General features: G+C 45.2%; 27 non-coding genes across 27 annotated transcripts; all 27 read left to right on the plus strand.

Moving 5' to 3' along the window:
• On the plus strand, positions 1-73 carry trnak-uuu (transfer RNA lysine (anticodon UUU)). The gene has a single exon. It is a non-coding gene; the product is annotated as a tRNA-Lys (tRNA).
• A 515-nt stretch (positions 74-588) lies between these two features.
• trnaf-gaa (transfer RNA phenylalanine (anticodon GAA)) lies at positions 589-661 on the plus strand. Its single transcript has one exon. It is a non-coding gene; the product is annotated as a tRNA-Phe (tRNA).
• A 427-nt stretch (positions 662-1088) lies between these two features.
• On the plus strand, positions 1089-1161 carry trnak-uuu (transfer RNA lysine (anticodon UUU)). The gene has a single exon. It is a non-coding gene; the product is annotated as a tRNA-Lys (tRNA).
• Positions 1162-1667: 506 nt separating this feature from the next.
• Positions 1668-1740, plus strand: trnaf-gaa (transfer RNA phenylalanine (anticodon GAA)). The gene has a single exon. It is a non-coding gene; the product is annotated as a tRNA-Phe (tRNA).
• A 1515-nt stretch (positions 1741-3255) lies between these two features.
• trnak-uuu (transfer RNA lysine (anticodon UUU)) lies at positions 3256-3328 on the plus strand. The gene has a single exon. It is a non-coding gene; the product is annotated as a tRNA-Lys (tRNA).
• A 515-nt stretch (positions 3329-3843) lies between these two features.
• Positions 3844-3916, plus strand: trnaf-gaa (transfer RNA phenylalanine (anticodon GAA)). Its single transcript has one exon. It is a non-coding gene; the product is annotated as a tRNA-Phe (tRNA).
• A 428-nt stretch (positions 3917-4344) lies between these two features.
• trnak-uuu (transfer RNA lysine (anticodon UUU)) lies at positions 4345-4417 on the plus strand. Its single transcript has one exon. It is a non-coding gene; the product is annotated as a tRNA-Lys (tRNA).
• A 515-nt stretch (positions 4418-4932) lies between these two features.
• Positions 4933-5005, plus strand: trnaf-gaa (transfer RNA phenylalanine (anticodon GAA)). The gene has a single exon. It is a non-coding gene; the product is annotated as a tRNA-Phe (tRNA).
• A 427-nt stretch (positions 5006-5432) lies between these two features.
• On the plus strand, positions 5433-5505 carry trnak-uuu (transfer RNA lysine (anticodon UUU)). Its single transcript has one exon. It is a non-coding gene; the product is annotated as a tRNA-Lys (tRNA).
• Positions 5506-6020: 515 nt separating this feature from the next.
• trnaf-gaa (transfer RNA phenylalanine (anticodon GAA)) lies at positions 6021-6093 on the plus strand. The gene has a single exon. It is a non-coding gene; the product is annotated as a tRNA-Phe (tRNA).
• A 427-nt stretch (positions 6094-6520) lies between these two features.
• Positions 6521-6593, plus strand: trnak-uuu (transfer RNA lysine (anticodon UUU)). The gene has a single exon. It is a non-coding gene; the product is annotated as a tRNA-Lys (tRNA).
• Positions 6594-7099: 506 nt separating this feature from the next.
• Positions 7100-7172, plus strand: trnaf-gaa (transfer RNA phenylalanine (anticodon GAA)). Its single transcript has one exon. It is a non-coding gene; the product is annotated as a tRNA-Phe (tRNA).
• A 1015-nt stretch (positions 7173-8187) lies between these two features.
• trnaf-gaa (transfer RNA phenylalanine (anticodon GAA)) lies at positions 8188-8260 on the plus strand. The gene has a single exon. It is a non-coding gene; the product is annotated as a tRNA-Phe (tRNA).
• A 1015-nt stretch (positions 8261-9275) lies between these two features.
• On the plus strand, positions 9276-9348 carry trnaf-gaa (transfer RNA phenylalanine (anticodon GAA)). Its single transcript has one exon. It is a non-coding gene; the product is annotated as a tRNA-Phe (tRNA).
• Positions 9349-9775: 427 nt separating this feature from the next.
• trnak-uuu (transfer RNA lysine (anticodon UUU)) lies at positions 9776-9848 on the plus strand. Its single transcript has one exon. It is a non-coding gene; the product is annotated as a tRNA-Lys (tRNA).
• Positions 9849-10363: 515 nt separating this feature from the next.
• Positions 10364-10436, plus strand: trnaf-gaa (transfer RNA phenylalanine (anticodon GAA)). Its single transcript has one exon. It is a non-coding gene; the product is annotated as a tRNA-Phe (tRNA).
• Positions 10437-11451: 1015 nt separating this feature from the next.
• On the plus strand, positions 11452-11524 carry trnaf-gaa (transfer RNA phenylalanine (anticodon GAA)). The gene has a single exon. It is a non-coding gene; the product is annotated as a tRNA-Phe (tRNA).
• A 428-nt stretch (positions 11525-11952) lies between these two features.
• On the plus strand, positions 11953-12025 carry trnak-uuu (transfer RNA lysine (anticodon UUU)). The gene has a single exon. It is a non-coding gene; the product is annotated as a tRNA-Lys (tRNA).
• A 515-nt stretch (positions 12026-12540) lies between these two features.
• trnaf-gaa (transfer RNA phenylalanine (anticodon GAA)) lies at positions 12541-12613 on the plus strand. The gene has a single exon. It is a non-coding gene; the product is annotated as a tRNA-Phe (tRNA).
• Positions 12614-13040: 427 nt separating this feature from the next.
• trnak-uuu (transfer RNA lysine (anticodon UUU)) lies at positions 13041-13113 on the plus strand. Its single transcript has one exon. It is a non-coding gene; the product is annotated as a tRNA-Lys (tRNA).
• A 515-nt stretch (positions 13114-13628) lies between these two features.
• On the plus strand, positions 13629-13701 carry trnaf-gaa (transfer RNA phenylalanine (anticodon GAA)). The gene has a single exon. It is a non-coding gene; the product is annotated as a tRNA-Phe (tRNA).
• Positions 13702-14129: 428 nt separating this feature from the next.
• Positions 14130-14202, plus strand: trnak-uuu (transfer RNA lysine (anticodon UUU)). The gene has a single exon. It is a non-coding gene; the product is annotated as a tRNA-Lys (tRNA).
• Positions 14203-14717: 515 nt separating this feature from the next.
• trnaf-gaa (transfer RNA phenylalanine (anticodon GAA)) lies at positions 14718-14790 on the plus strand. The gene has a single exon. It is a non-coding gene; the product is annotated as a tRNA-Phe (tRNA).
• Positions 14791-15217: 427 nt separating this feature from the next.
• On the plus strand, positions 15218-15290 carry trnak-uuu (transfer RNA lysine (anticodon UUU)). The gene has a single exon. It is a non-coding gene; the product is annotated as a tRNA-Lys (tRNA).
• A 515-nt stretch (positions 15291-15805) lies between these two features.
• trnaf-gaa (transfer RNA phenylalanine (anticodon GAA)) lies at positions 15806-15878 on the plus strand. The gene has a single exon. It is a non-coding gene; the product is annotated as a tRNA-Phe (tRNA).
• A 427-nt stretch (positions 15879-16305) lies between these two features.
• On the plus strand, positions 16306-16378 carry trnak-uuu (transfer RNA lysine (anticodon UUU)). Its single transcript has one exon. It is a non-coding gene; the product is annotated as a tRNA-Lys (tRNA).
• A 506-nt stretch (positions 16379-16884) lies between these two features.
• Positions 16885-16957, plus strand: trnaf-gaa (transfer RNA phenylalanine (anticodon GAA)). Its single transcript has one exon. It is a non-coding gene; the product is annotated as a tRNA-Phe (tRNA).
• The last annotated feature ends 327 nt before the right edge of the window (positions 16958-17284 follow it).

Here is a 17284-nt window from a genome sequence, read left to right on the forward strand (position 1 = left end):
GCCTGGGTAGCTCAGATGGAAGAGCATCAGACTTTTAATCTGAGGGTCCAGGGTTCAAGTCCCTGTCCAGGTGTCTCCTTTGCATCCTTGGCCTTCCATGGCTTTACCTAACAAGCTCAGTTGTTCTTGATAGTTCTGTGACCTCATTGTCATCTTGAGCAAAGTCCATAGACTGCAGGTGGGATGACGATGTGGGATTTGTAGATCTCATGGACAGAGGCCTCTTTCAGATAATCCCAGCGTAAAAGCTCTGTAAAGAATCTTTCCCTGCCCCTCGGTCCAACTCACCGCCAGTTGGTTCTCAGCTCAGCTCCTTTGCGAAACCTGGTGTCTAAGACATGCCAATCTCACCAAATGCGCCTTGGGTTACTCGACACGTTACACTTTCACTTTTTTTCTGTCTTACTTTGGGTGGGACAACATTTAAGAGAGCAAAGTTCATCACAGTTCACTGTTAAATCCAAAGCTTAAAAGTTCACTTCACATTGATCCACTGTCTCAGAAGATCAGCTGTAGTGCAGTTTGGCCAGCTGTATGCCTGACTGGTCATTAGAATGCAATTTTTGAGCACTTTCCTTTGCAAAATGTGCTGAAATAGCTCAGCTGGGAGAGCGTTAGACTGAAGATCTAAAGGACCCTAGTTCGATCCTGGGTTTCGGCAAAGCTCTTTTGGTCACCATCTAGGGCTTGGTAGGTTTGTTGGTAGGACTTCATTATACGGCCTACAACTACGTGGATCATTGCCATCAAATGAGAAAACAAACACAGATGGTGCAGCTTGCAAACGTCCATCAAGTGGAGGTGGAATTTGAAGAAGGTCCTCCTCCAGAAGCTCCCAGGCCTCACCCATTTTACCATTGACTTTCCTAGGGCTTGGTAGGTTGGGTGATCACACGTCATAATACAGCCTAGCGATGTTTCCCCTAGAATCAAATCCTTCCCTTGGCTCTTGTCTGAAATGACGATTTAATAATATCTAACTGCAAATCCTCACCAGTACCTACAGTAAAATGAGAGGATAAGAGATCACGTTTTTACAGAAAAGAAAGACAATATGTGGCCCAGAGGACAAACACGTGATTCTTGTTTCCTGGGTAGCTCAGATGGAAGAGCATCAGACTTTTAATCTGAGGGTCCAGGGTTCAAGTCCCTGTCCAGGTGTATCCTTGGCCTTCCATGGCTTTACCTAACAAGCTCAGTTGTTCTTGATAGTTCTGTGACCTCATTGTCATCTCGAGCAAAGTCCATAGACTGCAGGTGGGATGACGATGTGGGATTTGTAGATCTCATGGACAGAGGCCTCTTTCAGATAATCCCAGCGTAAAAGCTCTGTAAAGAATCTTTCCCTGCCCCTCGGTCCAACTCACCGCCAGTTGGTTCTCAGCTCAGCTCCTTTGCGAAACCTGGTGTCTAAGACATGCCAATCTCACCAAATGCGCCTTGGGTTACTCGACACGTTACACTTTCACTTTTTTTCTGTCTTACTTTGGGTGGGACAACATTTAAGAGAGCAAAGTTCATCACAGTTCACTGTTAAATCCAAAGCTTAAAAGTTCACTTCACATTGATCCACTGTCTCAGAAGATCAGCTGTAGTGCAGTTTGGCCAGCTGTATGCCTGACTGGTCATTAGAATGCAATTTTTGAGCACTTTCCTTTGCAAAATGTGCCGAAATAGCTCAGCTGGGAGAGCGTTAGACTGAAGATCTAAAGGACCCTAGTTCGATCCTGGGTTTCGGCAAAGCTCTTTTGGTCACCATCTAGGGCTTGGTAGGTTTGTTGGTAGGACTTCATTATACGGCCTACAACTACGTGGATCATTGCCATCAAATGAGAAAACAAACACAGATGGTGCAGCTTGCAAACGTCCATCAAGTGGAGGTGGAATTTGAAGAAGGTCCTCCTCCAGAAGCTCCCAGGCCTCACCCATTATACCATTGACTTACCTAGGGCTTGGTAGGTTGGGTGATCACACGTCATAATACAGCCTAGCGTTGTTTCCCCTAGAATCAAATCCTTCCCTTGGCTCTTGTCTGAAATGACGATTTAATAATATATAACTGCAAATCCTCACCAGTACCTACAGTAAAATGAGAGGATAAGAGATCACGTTTTTACAGAAAAGAAAGACAATATGTGGCCCAGAGGACAAACACGTGATTCTTGTTGCCTGGGTAGCTCAGATGGAAGAGCATCAGACTTTTAATCTGAGGGTCCAGGGTTCAAGTCCCTGTCCAAGTGTCTCCTTTGCATCCTTGCCCTTCCATGGCTTTACCTAACAAGCTCAGTTGTTCTTGATAGTTCTGTGACCTCATTGTCATCTTGAGCAAAGTCCATAGACTGCAGGTGGGATGACGATGTGGGATTTGTAGATCTCATGGACAGAGGCCTCTTTCAGATAATCCCAGCGTAAAAGCTCTGTAAAGAATCTTTCCCTGCCCCTCGGTCCAACTCACCGCCAGTTGGTTCTCAGCTCAGCTCCTTTGCGAAACCTGGTGTCTAAGACATGCCAATCTCACCAAATGCGCCTTGGGTTACTCGACATGTTACACTTTCACTTTTTTTCTGTCTTACTTTGGGTGGGACAACATTTAAGAGAGCAAAGTTCATCACAGTTCACTGTTAAATCCAAAGCTTAAAAGTTCACTTCACATTGATCCACTGTCTCAGAAGATCAGCTGTAGTGCAGTTTGGCCAGCTGTATGCCTGACTGGTCATTAGAATGCAATTTTTGAGCACTTTCCTTTGCAAAATGTGCCGAAATAGCTCAGCTGGGAGAGCGTTAGACTGAAGATCTAAAGGACCCTAGTTCGATCCTGGGTTTCTGCAAAGCTCTTTTGGTCACCATCTAGGGCTTGGTAGGTTTGTTGGTAGGACTTCATTATACGGCCTACAACTACGTGGATCATTGCCATCAAATGAGAAAACAAACACAGATGGTGCAGCTTGCAAACGTCCATCAAGTGGAGGTGGAATTTGAAGAAGGTCCTCCTCCAGAAGCTCCCAGGCCTCACCCATTATACCATTGACTTACCTAGGCCTTGGTAGGTTGGGTGATCACACGTCATAATACAGCCTAGCGATGTTTCCCCTAGAATCAAATCCTTCCCTTGGCTCTTGTCTGAAATGACGATTTAATAATATCTAACTGCAAATCCTCACCAGTACCTACAGTAAAATGAGAGGATAAGAGATCACGTTTTTACAGAAAAGAAAGACAATATGTGGCCCAGAGGACAAACACGCGATTCTTGTTGCCTGGGTAGCTCAGATGGAAGAGCATCAGACTTTTAATCTGAGGGTCCAGGGTTCAAGTCCCTGTCCAGGTGTCTCCTTTGCATCCTTGGCCTTCCATGGCTTTACCTAACAAGCTCAGTTGTTCTTGATAGTTCTGTGACCTCATTGTCATCTTGAGCAAAGTCCATAGACTGCAGGTGGGATGACGATGTGGGATTTGTAGATCTCATGGACAGAGGCCTCTTTCAGATAATCCCAGCGTAAAAGCTCTGTAAAGAATCTTTCCCTGCCCCTCGGTCCAACTCACCGCCAGTTGGTTCTCAGCTCAGCTCCTTTGCGAAACCTGGTGTCTAAGACATGCCAATCTCACCAAATGCGCCTTGGGTTACTCGACACGTTACACTTTCACTTTTTTTCTGTCTTACTTTGGGTGGGACAACATTTAAGAGAGCAAAGTTCATCACAGTTCACTGTTAAATCCAAAGCTTAAAAGTTCACTTCACATTGATCCACTGTCTCAGAAGATCAGCTGTAGTGCAGTTTGGCCAGCTGTATGCCTGACTGGTCATTAGAATGCAATTTTTGAGCACTTTCCTTTACAAAATGTGCCGAAATAGCTCAGCTGGAAGAGCGTTAGACTGAAGATCTAAAGGACCCTAGTTCGATCCTGGGTTTCGGCAAAGCTCCTTTGGTCACCATCTAGGGCTTGGTAGGTTTGTTGGTAGGACTTCATTATACGGCCTACAACTACGTGGATCATTGCCATCAAATGAAAAAAACAAACACAGATGGTGCAGCTTGCAAACGTCCATCAAGTGGAGGTGGAATTTGAAGAAGGTCCTCCTCCAGAAGCTCCCAGGCCTCACCCATTATACCATTGACTTACCTAGGCCTTGGTAGGTTGGGTGATCACACGTCATAATACAGCCTAGCGATGTTTCCCCTAGAATCAAATCCTTCCCTTGGCTCTTGTCTGAAATGACGATTTAATAATATCTAACTGCAAATCCTCACCAGTACCTACAGTAAAATGAGAGGATAAGAGATCACGTTTTTACAGAAAAGAAAGACAATATGTGGCCCAGAGGACAAACACGCGATTCTTGTTGCCTGGGTAGCTCAGATGGAAGAGCATCAGACTTTTAATCTGAGGGTCCAGGGTTCAAGTCCCTGTCCAGGTGTCTCCTTTGCATCCTTGGCCTTCCATGGCTTTACCTAACAAGCTCAGTTGTTCTTGATAGTTCTGTGACCTCATTGTCATCTTGAGCAAAGTCCATAGACTGCAGGTGGGATGACGATGTGGGATTTGTAGATCTCATGGACAGAGGCCTCTTTCAGATAATCCCAGCGTAAAAGCTCTGTAAAGAATCTTTCCCTGCCCCTCGGTCCAACTCACCGCCAGTTGGTTCTCAGCTCAGCTCCTTTGCGAAACCTGGTGTCTAAGACATGCCAATCTCACCAAATGCGCCTTGGGTTACTCGACACGTTACACTTTCACTTTTTTTCTGTCTTACTTTGGGTGGGACAACATTTAAGAGAGCAAAGTTCATCACAGTTCACTGTTAAATCCAAAGCTTAAAAGTTCACTTCACATTGATCCACTGTCTCAGAAGATCAGCTGTAGTGCAGTTTGGCCAGCTGTATGCCTGACTGGTCATTAGAATGCAATTTTTGAGCACTTTCCTTTGCAAAATGTGCCGAAATAGCTCAGCTGGGAGAGCGTTAGACTGAAGATCTAAAGGACCCTAGTTCGATCCTGGGTTTCGGCAAAGCTCTTTTGGTCACCATCTAGGGCTTGGTAGGTTTGTTGGTAGGACTTCATTATACGGCCTACAACTACGTGGATCATTGCCATCAAATGAGAAAACAAACACAGATGGTGCAGCTTGCAAACGTCCATCAAGTGGAGGTGGAATTTGAAGAAGGTCCTCCTCCAGAAGCTCCCAGGCCTCACCCATTATACCATTGACTTACCTAGGCCTTGGTAGGTTGGGTGATCACACGTCATAATACAGCCTAGCGATGTTTCCCCTAGAATCAAATCCTTCCCTTGGCTCTTGTCTGAAATGACGATTTAATAATATCTAACTGCAAATCCTCACCAGTACCTACAGTAAAATGAGAGGATAAGAGATCACGTTTTTACAGAAAAGAAAGACAATATGTGGCCCAGAGGACAAACACGTGATTCTTGTTGCCTGGGTAGCTCAGATGGAAGAGCATCAGACTTTTAATCTGAGGGTCCAGGGTTCAAGTCCCTGTCCAGGTGTCTCCTTTGCATCCTTGGCCTTCCATGGCTTTACCTAACAAGCTCAGTTGTTCTTGATAGTTCTGTGACCTCATTGTCATCTTGAGCAAAGTCCATAGACTGCAGGTGGGATGACGATGTGGGATTTGTAGATCTCATGGACAGAGGCCTCTTTCAGATAATCCCAGCGTAAAAGCTCTGTAAAGAATCTTTCCCTGCCCCTCGGTCCAACTCACCGCCAGTTGGTTCTCAGCTCAGCTCCTTTGCGAAACCTGGTGTCTAAGACATGCCAATCTCACCAAATGCGCCTTGGGTTACTCGACACGTTACACTTTCACTTTTTTTCTGTCTTACTTTGGGTGGGACAACATTTAAGAGAGCAAAGTTCATCACAGTTCACTGTTAAATCCAAAGCTTAAAAGTTCACTTCACATTGATCCACTGTCTAAGAAGATCAGCTGTAGTGCAGTTTGGCCAGCTGTATGCCTGACTGGTCATTAGAATGCAATTTTTGAGCACTTTCCTTTGCAAAATGTGCCGAAATAGCTCAGCTGGGAGAGCGTTAGACTGAAGATCTAAAGGACCCTAGTTCGATCCTGGGTTTCGGCAAAGCTCTTTTGGTCACCATCTAGGGCTTGGTAGGTTTGTTGGTAGGACTTCATTATACGGCCTACAACTACGTGGATCATTGCCATCAAATGAGAAAACAAACACAGATGGTGCAGCTTGCAAACGTCCATCAAGTGGAGGTGGAATTTGAAGAAGGTCCTCCTCCAGAAGCTCCCAGGCCTCACCCATTTTACCATTGACTTTCCTAGGGCTTGGTAGGTTGGGTGATCACACGTCATAATACAGCCTAGCGATGTTTCCCCTAGAATCAAATCCTTCCCTTGGCTCTTGTCTGAAATGACGATTTAATAATATCTAACTGCAAATCCTCACCAGTACCTACAGTAAAATGAGAGGATAAGAGATCACGTTTTTACAGAAAAGAAAGACAATATGTGGCCCAGAGGACAAACACGTGATTCTTGTTGCCTGGGTAGCTCAGATGGAAGAGCATCAGACTTTTAATCTGAGGGTCCAGGGTTCAAGTCCCTGTCCAGGTGTATCCTTGGCCTTCCATGGCTTTACCTAACAAGCTCAGTTGTTCTTGATAGTTCTGTGACCTCATTGTCATCTTGAGCAAAGTCCATAGACTGCAGGTGGGATGACGATGTGGGATTTGTAGATCTCATGGACAGAGGCCTCTTTCAGATAATCCCAGCGTAAAAGCTCTGTAAAGAATCTTTCCCTGCCCCTCGGTCCAACTCACCGCCAGTTGGTTCTCAGCTCAGCTCCTTTGCGAAACCTGGTGTCTAAGACATGCCAATCTCACCAAATGCGCCTTGGGTTACTCGACACGTTACACTTTCACTTTTTTTCTGTCTTACTTTGGGTGGGACAACATTTAAGAGAGCAAAGTTCATCACAGTTCACTGTTAAATCCAAAGCTTAAAAGTTCACTTCACATTGATCCACTGTCTCAGAAGATCAGCTGTAGTGCAGTTTGGCCAGCTGTATGCCTGACTGGTCATTAGAATGCAATTTTTGAGCACTTTCCTTTGCAAAATGTGCCGAAATAGCTCAGCTGGGAGAGCGTTAGACTGAAGATCTAAAGGACCCTAGTTCGATCCTGGGTTTCGGCAAAGCTCTTTTGGTCACCATCTAGGGCTTGGTAGGTTTGTTGGTAGGACTTCATTATACGGCCTACAACTACGTGGATCATTGCCATCAAATGAGAAAACAAACACAGATGGTGCAGCTTGCAAACGTCCATCAAGTGGAGGTGGAATTTGAAGAAGGTCCTCCTCCAGAAGCTCCCAGGCCTCACCCATTATACCATTGACTTACCTAGGGCTTGGTAGGTTGGGTGATCACACGTCATAATACAGCCTAGCGTTGTTTCCCCTAGAATCAAATCCTTCCCTTGGCTCTTGTCTGAAATGACGATTTAATAATATATAACTGCAAATCCTCACCAGTACCTACAGTAAAATGAGAGGATAAGAGATCACGTTTTTACAGAAAAGAAAGACAATATGTGGCCCAGAGGACAAACACGTGATTCTTGTTGCCTGGCTAGCTCAGATGGAAGAGCATCAGACTTTTAATCTGAGGGTCCAGGGTTCAAGTCCCTGTCCAAGTGTCTCCTTTGCATCCTTGGCCTTCCATGGCTTTACCTAACAAGCTCAGTTGTTCTTGATAGTTCTGTGACCTCATTGTCATCTTGAGCAAAGTCCATAGACTGCAGGTGGGATGACGATGTGGGATTTGTAGATCTCATGGACAGAGGCCTCTTTCAGATAATCCCAGCGTAAAAGCTCTGTAAAGAATCTTTCCCTGCCCCTCGGTCCAACTCACCGCCAGTTGGTTCTCAGCTCAGCTCCTTTGCGAAACCTGGTGTCTAAGACATGCCAATCTCACCAAATGCGCCTTGGGTTACTCGACATGTTACACTTTCACTTTTTTTCTGTCTTACTTTGGGTGGGACAACATTTAAGAGAGCAAAGTTCATCACAGTTCACTGTTAAATCCAAAGCTTAAAAGTTCACTTCACATTGATCCACTGTCTCAGAAGATCAGCTGTAGTGCAGTTTGGCCAGCTGTATGCCTGACTGGTCATTAGAATGCAATTTTTGAGCACTTTCCTTTGCAAAATGTGCCGAAATAGCTCAGCTGGGAGAGCGTTAGACTGAAGATCTAAAGGACCCTAGTTCGATCCTGGGTTTCGGCAAAGCTCTTTTGGTCACCATCTAGGGCTTGGTAGGTTTGTTGGTAGGACTTCATTATACGGCCTACAACTACGTGGATCATTGCCATCAAATGAGAAAACAAACACAGATGGTGCAGCTTGCAAACGTCCATCAAGTGGAGGTGGAATTTGAAGAAGGTCCTCCTCCAGAAGCTCCCAGGCCTCACCCATTTTACCATTGACTTTCCTAGGCCTTGGTAGGTTGGGTGATCACACGTCATAATACAGCCTAGCGATGTTTCCCCTAGAATCAAATCCTTCCCTTGGCTCTTGTCTGAAATGACGATTTAATAATATCTAACTGCAAATCCTCACCAGTACCTACAGTAAAATGAGAGGATAAGAGATCACGTTTTTACAGAAAAGAAAGACAATATGTGGCCCAGAGGACAAACACGTGATTCTTGTTGCCTTGGTAGCTCAGATGGAAGAGCATCAGACTTTTAATCTGAGGGTCCAGGGTTCAAGTCCCTGTCCAGGTGTCTCCTTTGCATCCTTGCCCTTCCATGGCTTTACCTAACAAGCTCAATTGTTCTTGATAGTTCTGTGATCTCATTGTCATCTTGAGCAAAGTCCATAGACTGCAGGTGGGATGACGATGTGGGATTTGTAGATCTCATGGACAGAGGCCTCTTTCAGATAATCCCAGCGTAAAAGCTCTGTAAAGAATCTTTCCCTGCCCCTCGGTCCAACTCACCGCCAGTTGGTTCTCAGCTCAGCTCCTTTGCGAAACCTGGTGTCTAAGACATGCCAATCTCACCAAATGCGCCTTGGGTTACTCGACACGTTACACTTTCACTTTTTTTCTGTCTTACTTTGGGTGGGACAACATTTAAGAGAGCAAAGTTCATCACAGTTCACTGTTAAATCCAAAGCTTAAAAGTTCACTTCACATTGATCCACTGTCTCAGAAGATCAGCTGTAGTGCAGTTTGGCCAGCTGTATGCCTGACTGGTCATTAGAATGCAATTTTTGAGCACTTTCCTTTGCAAAATGTGCCGAAATAGCTCAGCTGGGAGAGCGTTAGACTGAAGATCTAAAGGACCCTAGTTCGATCCTGGGTTTCGGCAAAGCTCTTTTGGTCACCATCTAGGGCTTGGTAGGTTTGTTGGTAGGACTTCATTATACGGCCTACAACTACGTGGATCATTGCCATCAAATGAGAAAACAAACACAGATGGTGCAGCTTGCAAACGTCCATCAAGTGGAGGTGGAATTTGAAGAAGGTCCTCCTCCAGAAGCTCCCAGGCCTCACCCATTTTACCATTGACTTTCCTAGGGCTTGGTAGGTTGGGTGATCACACGTCATAATACAGCCTAGCGATGTTTCCCCTAGAATCAAATCCTTCCCTTGGCTCTTGTCTGAAATGACGATTTAATAATATCTAACTGCAAATCCTCACCAGTACCTACAGTAAAATGAGAGGATAAGAGATCACGTTTTTACAGAAAAGAAAGACAATATGTGGCCCAGAGGACAAACACGTGATTCTTGTTGCCTGGGTAGCTCAGATGGAAGAGCATCAGACTTTTAATCTGAGGGTCCAGGGTTCAAGTCCCTGTCCAGGTGTCTCCTTTGCATCCTTGGCCTTCCATGGCTTTACCTAACAAGCTCAGTTGTTCTTGATAGTTCTGTGACCTCATTGTCATCTTGAGCAAAGTCCATAGACTGCAGGTGGGATGACGATGTGGGATTTGTAGATCTCATGGACAGAGGCCTCTTTCAGATAATCCCAGCGTAAAAGCTCTGTAAAGAATCTTTCCCTGCCCCTCGGTCCAACTCACCGCCAGTTGGTTCTCAGCTCAGCTCCTTTGCGAAACCTGGTGTCTAAGACATGCCAATCTCACCAAATGCGCCTTGGGTTACTCGACACGTTACACTTTCACTTTTTTTCTGTCTTACTTTGGGTGGGACAACATTTAAGAGAGCAAAGTTCATCACAGTTCACTGTTAAATCCAAAGCTTAAAAGTTCACTTCACATTGATCCACTGTCTCAGAAGATCAGCTGTAGTGCAGTTTGGCCAGCTGTATGCCTGACTGGTCATTAGAATGCAATTTTTGAGCACTTTCCTTTGCAAAATGTGCCGAAATAGCTCAGCTGGGAGAGCGTTAGACTGAAGATCTAAAGGACCCTAGTTCGATCCTGGGTTTCGGCAAAGCTCTTTTGGTCACCATCTAGGGCTTGGTAGGTTTGTTGGTAGGACTTCATTATACGGCCTACAACTACGTGGATCATTGCCATCAAATGAGAAAACAAACACAGATGGTGCAGCTTGCAAACGTCCATCAAGTGGAGGTGGAATTTGAAGAAGGTCCTCCTCCAGAAGCTCCCAGGCCTCACCCATTTTACCATTGACTTTCCTAGGGCTTGGTAGGTTGGGTGATCACACGTCATAATACAGCCTAGCGATGTTTCCCCTAGAATCAAATCCTTCCCTTGGCTCTTGTCTGAAATGACGATTTAATAATATCTAACTGCAAATCCTCACCAGTACCTACAGTAAAATGAGAGGATAAGAGATCACGTTTTTACAGAAAAGAAAGACAATATGTGGCCCAGAGGACAAACACGTGATTCTTGTTGCCTGGGTAGCTCAGATGGAAGAGCATCAGACTTTTAATCTAAGGGTCCAGGGTTCAAGTCCCTGTCCAGGTGTCTCCTTTGCATCCTTGCCCTTCCATGGCTTTACCTAACAAGCTCAATTGTTCTTGATAGTTCTGTGATCTCATTGTCATCTTGAGCAAAGTCCATAGACTGCAGGTGGGATGACGATGTGGGATTTGTAGATCTCATGGACAGAGGCCTCTTTCAGATAATCCCAGCGTAAAAGCTCTGTAAAGAATCTTTCCCTGCCCCTCGGTCCAACTCACCGCCAGTTGGTTCTCAGCTCAGCTCCTTTGCGAAACCTGGTGTCTAAGACATGCCAATCTCACCAAATGCGCCTTGGGTTACTCGACACGTTACACTTTCACTTTTTTTCTGTCTTACTTTGGGTGGGACAACATTTAAGAGAGCAAAGTTCATCACAGTTCACTGTTAAATCCAAAGCTTAAAAGTTCACTTCACATTGATCCACTGTCTCAGAAGATCAGCTGTAGTGCAGTTTGGCCAGCTGTATGCCTGACTGGTCATTAGAATGCAATTTTTGAGCACTTTCCTTTGCAAAATGTGCCGAAATAGCTCAGCTGGAAGAGCGTTAGACTGAAGATCTAAAGGACCCTAGTTCGATCCTGGGTTTCGGCAAAGCTCTTTTGGTCACCATCTAGGGCTTGGTAGGTTTGTTGGTAGGACTTCATTATACGGCCTACAACTACGTGGATCATTGCCATCAAATGAAAAAAACAAACACAGATGGTGCAGCTTGCAAACGTCCATCAAGTGGAGGTGGAATTTGAAGAAGGTCCTCCTCCAGAAGCTCCCAGGCCTCACCCATTATACCATTGACTTACCTAGGCCTTGGTAGGTTGGGTGATCACACGTCATAATACAGCCTAGCGATGTTTCCCCTAGAATCAAATCCTTCCCTTGGCTCTTGTCTGAAATGACGATTTAATAATATCTAACTGCAAATCCTCACCAGTACCTACAGTAAAATGAGAGGATAAGAGATCACGTTTTTACAGAAAAGAAAGACAATATGTGGCCCAGAGGACAAACACGTGATTCTTGTTGCCTGGGTAGCTCAGATGGAAGAGCATCAGACTTTTAATCTGAGGGTCCAGGGTTCAAGTCCCTGTCCAGGTGTCTCCTTTGCATCCTTGGCCTTCCATGGCTTTACCTAACAAGCTCAGTTGTTCTTGATAGTTCTGTGACCTCATTGTCATCTTGAGCAAAGTCCATAGACTGCAGGTGGGATGACGATGTGGGATTTGTAGATCTCATGGACAGAGGCCTCTTTCAGATAATCCCAGCGTAAAAGCTCTGTAAAGAATCTTTCCCTGCCCCTCGGTCCAACTCACCGCCAGTTGGTTCTCAGCTCAGCTCCTTTGCGAAACCTGGTGTCTAAGACATGCCAATCTCACCAAATGCGCCTTGGGTTACTCGACACGTTACACTTTCACTTTTTTTCTGTCTTACTTTGGGTGGGACAACATTTAAGAGAGCAAAGTTCATCACAGTTCACTGTTAAATCCAAAGCTTAAAAGTTCACTTCACATTGATCCACTGTCTCAGAAGATCAGCTGTAGTGCAGTTTGGCCAGCTGTATGCCTGACTGGTCATTAGAATGCAATTTTTGAGCACTTTCCTTTGCAAAATGTGCCGAAATAGCTCGGCTGGGAGAGCGTTAGACTGAAGATCTAAAGGACCCTAGTTCGATCCTGGGTTTTGGCAAAGCTCTTTTGGTCACCATCTAGGGCTTGGTAGGTTTGTTGGTAGGACTTCATTATACGGCCTACAACTATGTGGATCATTGCCATCAAATGAGAAAACAAACACAGATGGTGCAGCTTGCAAACGTCCATCAAGTGGAGGTGGAATTTGAAGAAGGTCCTCCTCCAGAAGCTCCCAGGCCTCACCCATTATACCATTGACTTACCTAGGCCTTGGTAGGTTGGGTGATCACACGTCATAATACAGCCTAGCGATGTTTCCCCTAGAATCAAATCCTTCCCTTGGCTCTTGTCTGAAATGACGATTTAATAATATCTAACTGCAAATCCTCACCAGTACCTACAGTAAAATGAGAGGATAAGAGATCACGTTTTTACAGAAAAGAAAGACAATATGTGGCCCAGAGGACAAACACGTGATTCTTGTTGCCTGGGTAGCTCAGATGGAAGAGCATCAGACTTTTAATCTGAGGGTCCAGGGTTCAAGTCCCTGTCCAGGTGTCTCCTTTGCATCCTTGGCCTTCCATGGCTTTACCTAACAAGCTCAGTTGTTCTTGATAGTTCTGTGACCTCATTGTCATCTTGAGCAAAGTCCATAGACTGCAGGTGGGATGACGATGTGGGATTTGTAGATCTCATGGACAGAGGCCTCTTTCAGATAATCCCAGCGTAAAAGCTCTGTAAAGAATCTTTCCCTGCCCCTCGGTCCAACTCACCGCCAGTTGGTTCTCAGCTCAGCTCCTTTGCGAAACCTGGTGTCTAAGACATGCCAATCTCACCAAATGCGCCTTGGGTTACTCGACACGTTACACTTTCACTTTTTTTCTGTCTTACTTTGGGTGGGACAACATTTAAGAGAGCAAAGTTCATCACAGTTCACTGTTAAATCCAAAGCTTAAAAGTTCACTTCACATTGATCCACTGTCTCAGAAGATCAGCTGTAGTGCAGTTTGGCCAGCTGTATGCCTGACTGGTCATTAGAATGCAATTTTTGAGCACTTTCCTTTGCAAAATGTGCCGAAATAGCTCAGCTGGGAGAGCGTTAGACTGAAGATCTAAAGGACCCTAGTTCGATCCTGGGTTTCGGCAAAGCTCTTTTGGTCACCATCTAGGGCTTGGTAGGTTTGTTGGTAGGACTTCATTATACGGCCTACAACTACGTGGATCATTGCCATCAAATGAGAAAACAAACACAGATGGTGCAGCTTGCAAACGTCCATCAAGTGGAGGTGGAATTTGAAGAAGGTCCTCCTCCAGAAGCTCCCAGGCCTCACCCATTTTACCATTGACTTTCCTAGGGCTTGGTAGGTTGGGTGATCACACGTCATAATACAGCCTAGCGATGTTTCCCCTAGAATCAAATCCTTCCCTTGGCTCTTGTCTGAAATGACGATTTAATAATAATGTAACTGCAAATCCTCACCAGTACCTACAGTAAAATGAGAGGATAAGAGATCACGTTTTTACAGAAAAGAAAGACAATATGTGGCCCAGAGGACAAACACGTGATTCTTGTTACCTGGGTAGCTCAGATGGAAGAGCATCAGACTTTTAATCTGAGGGTCCAGGGTTCAAGTCCCTGTCCAGGTGTCTCCTTTGCATCCTTGCCCTTCCATGGCTTTACCTAACAAGCTCAGTTGTTCTTGATAGTTCTGTGACCTCATTGTCATCTTGAGCAAAGTCCATAGACTGCAGGTGGGATGACGATGTGGGATTTGTAGATCTCATGGACAGAGGCCTCTTTCAGATAATCCCAGCGTAAAAGCTCTGTAAAGAATCTTTCCCTGCCCCTCGGTCCAACTCACCGCCAGTTGGTTCTCAGCTCAGCTCCTTTGCGAAACCTGGTGTCTAAGACATGCCAATCTCACCAAATGCGCCTTGGGTTACTCGACACGTTACACTTTCACTTTTTTTCTGTCTTACTTTGGGTGGGACAACATTTAAGAGAGCAAAGTTCATCACAGTTCACTGTTAAATCCAAAGCTTAAAAGTTCACTTCACATTGATCCACTGTCTCAGAAGATCAGCTGTAGTGCAGTTTGGCCAGCTGTATGCCTGACTGGTCATTAGAATGCAATTTTTGAGCACTTTCCTTTGCAAAATGTGCCGAAATAGCTCAGCTGGGAGAGCGTTAGACTGAAGATCTAAAGGACCCTAGTTCGATCCTGGGTTTCGGCAAAGCTCTTTTGGTCACCATCTAGGGCTTGGTAGGTTTGTTGGTAGGACTTCATTATACGGCCTACAACTACGTGGATCATTGCCATCAAATGAGAAAACAAACACAGATGGTGCAGCTTGCAAACGTCCATCAAGTGGAGGTGGAATTTGAAGAAGGTCCTCCTCCAGAAGCTCCCAGGCCTCACCCATTATACCATTGACTTACCTAGGGCTTGGTAGGTTGGGTGATCACACGTCATAATACAGCCTAGCGATGTTTCCCCTAGAATCAAATCCTTCCCTTGGCTCTTGTCTGAAATGACGATTTAATAATATCTAACTGCAAATCCTCACCAGTACCTACAGTAAAATGAGAGGATAAGAGATCACGTTTTTACAGAAAAGAAAGACAATATGTGGCCCAGAGGACAAACACGTGATTCTTGTTGCCTGGGTAGCTCAGATGGAAGAGCATCAGACTTTTAATCTGAGGGTCCAGGGTTCAAGTCCCTGTCCAGGTGTCTCCTTTGCATCCTTGGCCTTCCATGGCTTTACCTAACAAGCTCAGTTGTTCTTGATAGTTCTGTGACCTCATTGTCATCTTGAGCAAAGTCCATAGACTGCAGGTGGGATGACGATGTGGGATTTGTAGATCTCATGGACAGAGGCCTCTTTCAGATAATCCCAGCGTAAAAGCTCTGTAAAGAATCTTTCCCTGCCCCTCGGTCCAACTCACCGCCAGTTGGTTCTCAGCTCAGCTCCTTTGCGAAACCTGGTGTCTAAGACATGCCAATCTCACCAAATGCGCCTTGGGTTACTCGACACGTTACACTTTCACTTTTTTTCTGTCTTACTTTGGGTGGGACAACATTTAAGAGAGCAAAGTTCATCACAGTTCACTGTTAAATCCAAAGCTTAAAAGTTCACTTCACATTGATCCACTGTCTCAGAAGATCAGCTGTAGTGCAGTTTGGCCAGCTGTATGCCTGACTGGTCATTAGAATGCAATTTTTGAGCACTTTCCTTTGCAAAATGTGCCGAAATAGCTCGGCTGGGAGAGCGTTAGACTGAAGATCTAAAGGACCCTAGTTCGATCCTGGGTTTTGGCAAAGCTCTTTTGGTCACCATCTAGGGCTTGGTAGGTTTGTTGGTAGGACTTCATTATACGGCCTACAACTATGTGGATCATTGCCATCAAATGAGAAAACAAACACAGATGGTGCAGCTTGCAAACGTCCATCAAGTGGAGGTGGAATTTGAAGAAGGTCCTCCTCCAGAAGCTCCCAGGCCTCACCCATTATACCATTGACTTACCTAGGGCTTGGTAGGTTGGGTGATCACACGTCATAATACAGCCTAGCGATGTTTCCCCTAGAATCAAATCCTTCCCTTGGCTCTTGTCTGAAATGACGATTTAATAATATCTAACTGCAAATCCTCACCAGTACCTACAGTAAAATGAGAGGATAAGAGATCACGTTTTTACAGAAAAGAAAGACAATATGTGGCCCAGAGGACAAACACGTGTTTCTTGTTGCCTGGGTAGCTCAGATGGAAGAGCATCAGACTTTTAATCTGAGGGTCCAGGGTTCAAGTCCCTGTCCAGGTGTCTCCTTGCCCTTCCATGGCTTTACCTAACAAGCTCAGTTGTTCTTGATAGTTCTGTGACCTCATTGTCATCTTGAGCAAAGTCCATAGACTGCAGGTGGGATGACGATGTGGGATTTGTAGATCTCATGGACAGAGGCCTCTTTCAGATAATCCCAGCGTAAAAGCTCTGTAAAGAATCTTTCCCTGCCCCTCGGTCCAACTCACCGCCAGTTGGTTCTCAGCTCAGCTCCTTTGCGAAACCTGGTGTCTAAGACATGCCAATCTCACCAAATCTGCCTTGGGTTACTCAACACATTACACTTTCACTTTTTTTCTGTCTTACTTTGGGTGGGACAACATTTAAGAGAGCAAAGTTCATCACAGTTCACTGTTAAATCCAAAGCTTAAAAGTTCACTTCACATTGATCCACTGTCTCAGAAGATCAGCTGTAGTGCAGTTTGGCCAGCTGTATGCCTGACTGGTCATTAGAATGCAATTTTTGAGCACTTTCCTTTGCAAAATGTGCCGAAATAGCTCAGCTGGGAGAGCGTTAGACTGAAGATCTAAAGGACCCTAGTTCGATCCTGGGTTTTGGCAAAGCTCTTTTGGTCACCATCTAGGGCTTGGTAGGTTTGTTGGTAGGACTTCATTATACGGCCTACAACTACGTGGATCATTGCCATCAAATGAGAAAACAAACACAGATGGTGCAGCTTGCAAACGTCCATCAAGTGGAGGTGGAATTTGAAGAAGGTCCTCCTCCAGAAGCTCCCAGGCCTCACCCATTATACCATTGACTTACCTAGGGCTTGGTAGGTTGGGTGATCACACGTCATAATACAGCCTAGCGATGTTTCCCCTAGAATCAAATCCTTCCCTTGGCTCTTGTCTGAAATGACGATTTAATAATATCTAACTGCAAAT

Source organism: Perissodus microlepis, chromosome 5, assembly GCF_051167445.1.
Source record: "Perissodus microlepis isolate ML-2025 ecotype Zambia chromosome 5, ASM5116744v1, whole genome shotgun sequence".
In the NCBI taxonomy this organism is placed as follows: Eukaryota; Metazoa; Chordata; class Actinopteri; order Cichliformes; family Cichlidae; genus Perissodus; species Perissodus microlepis.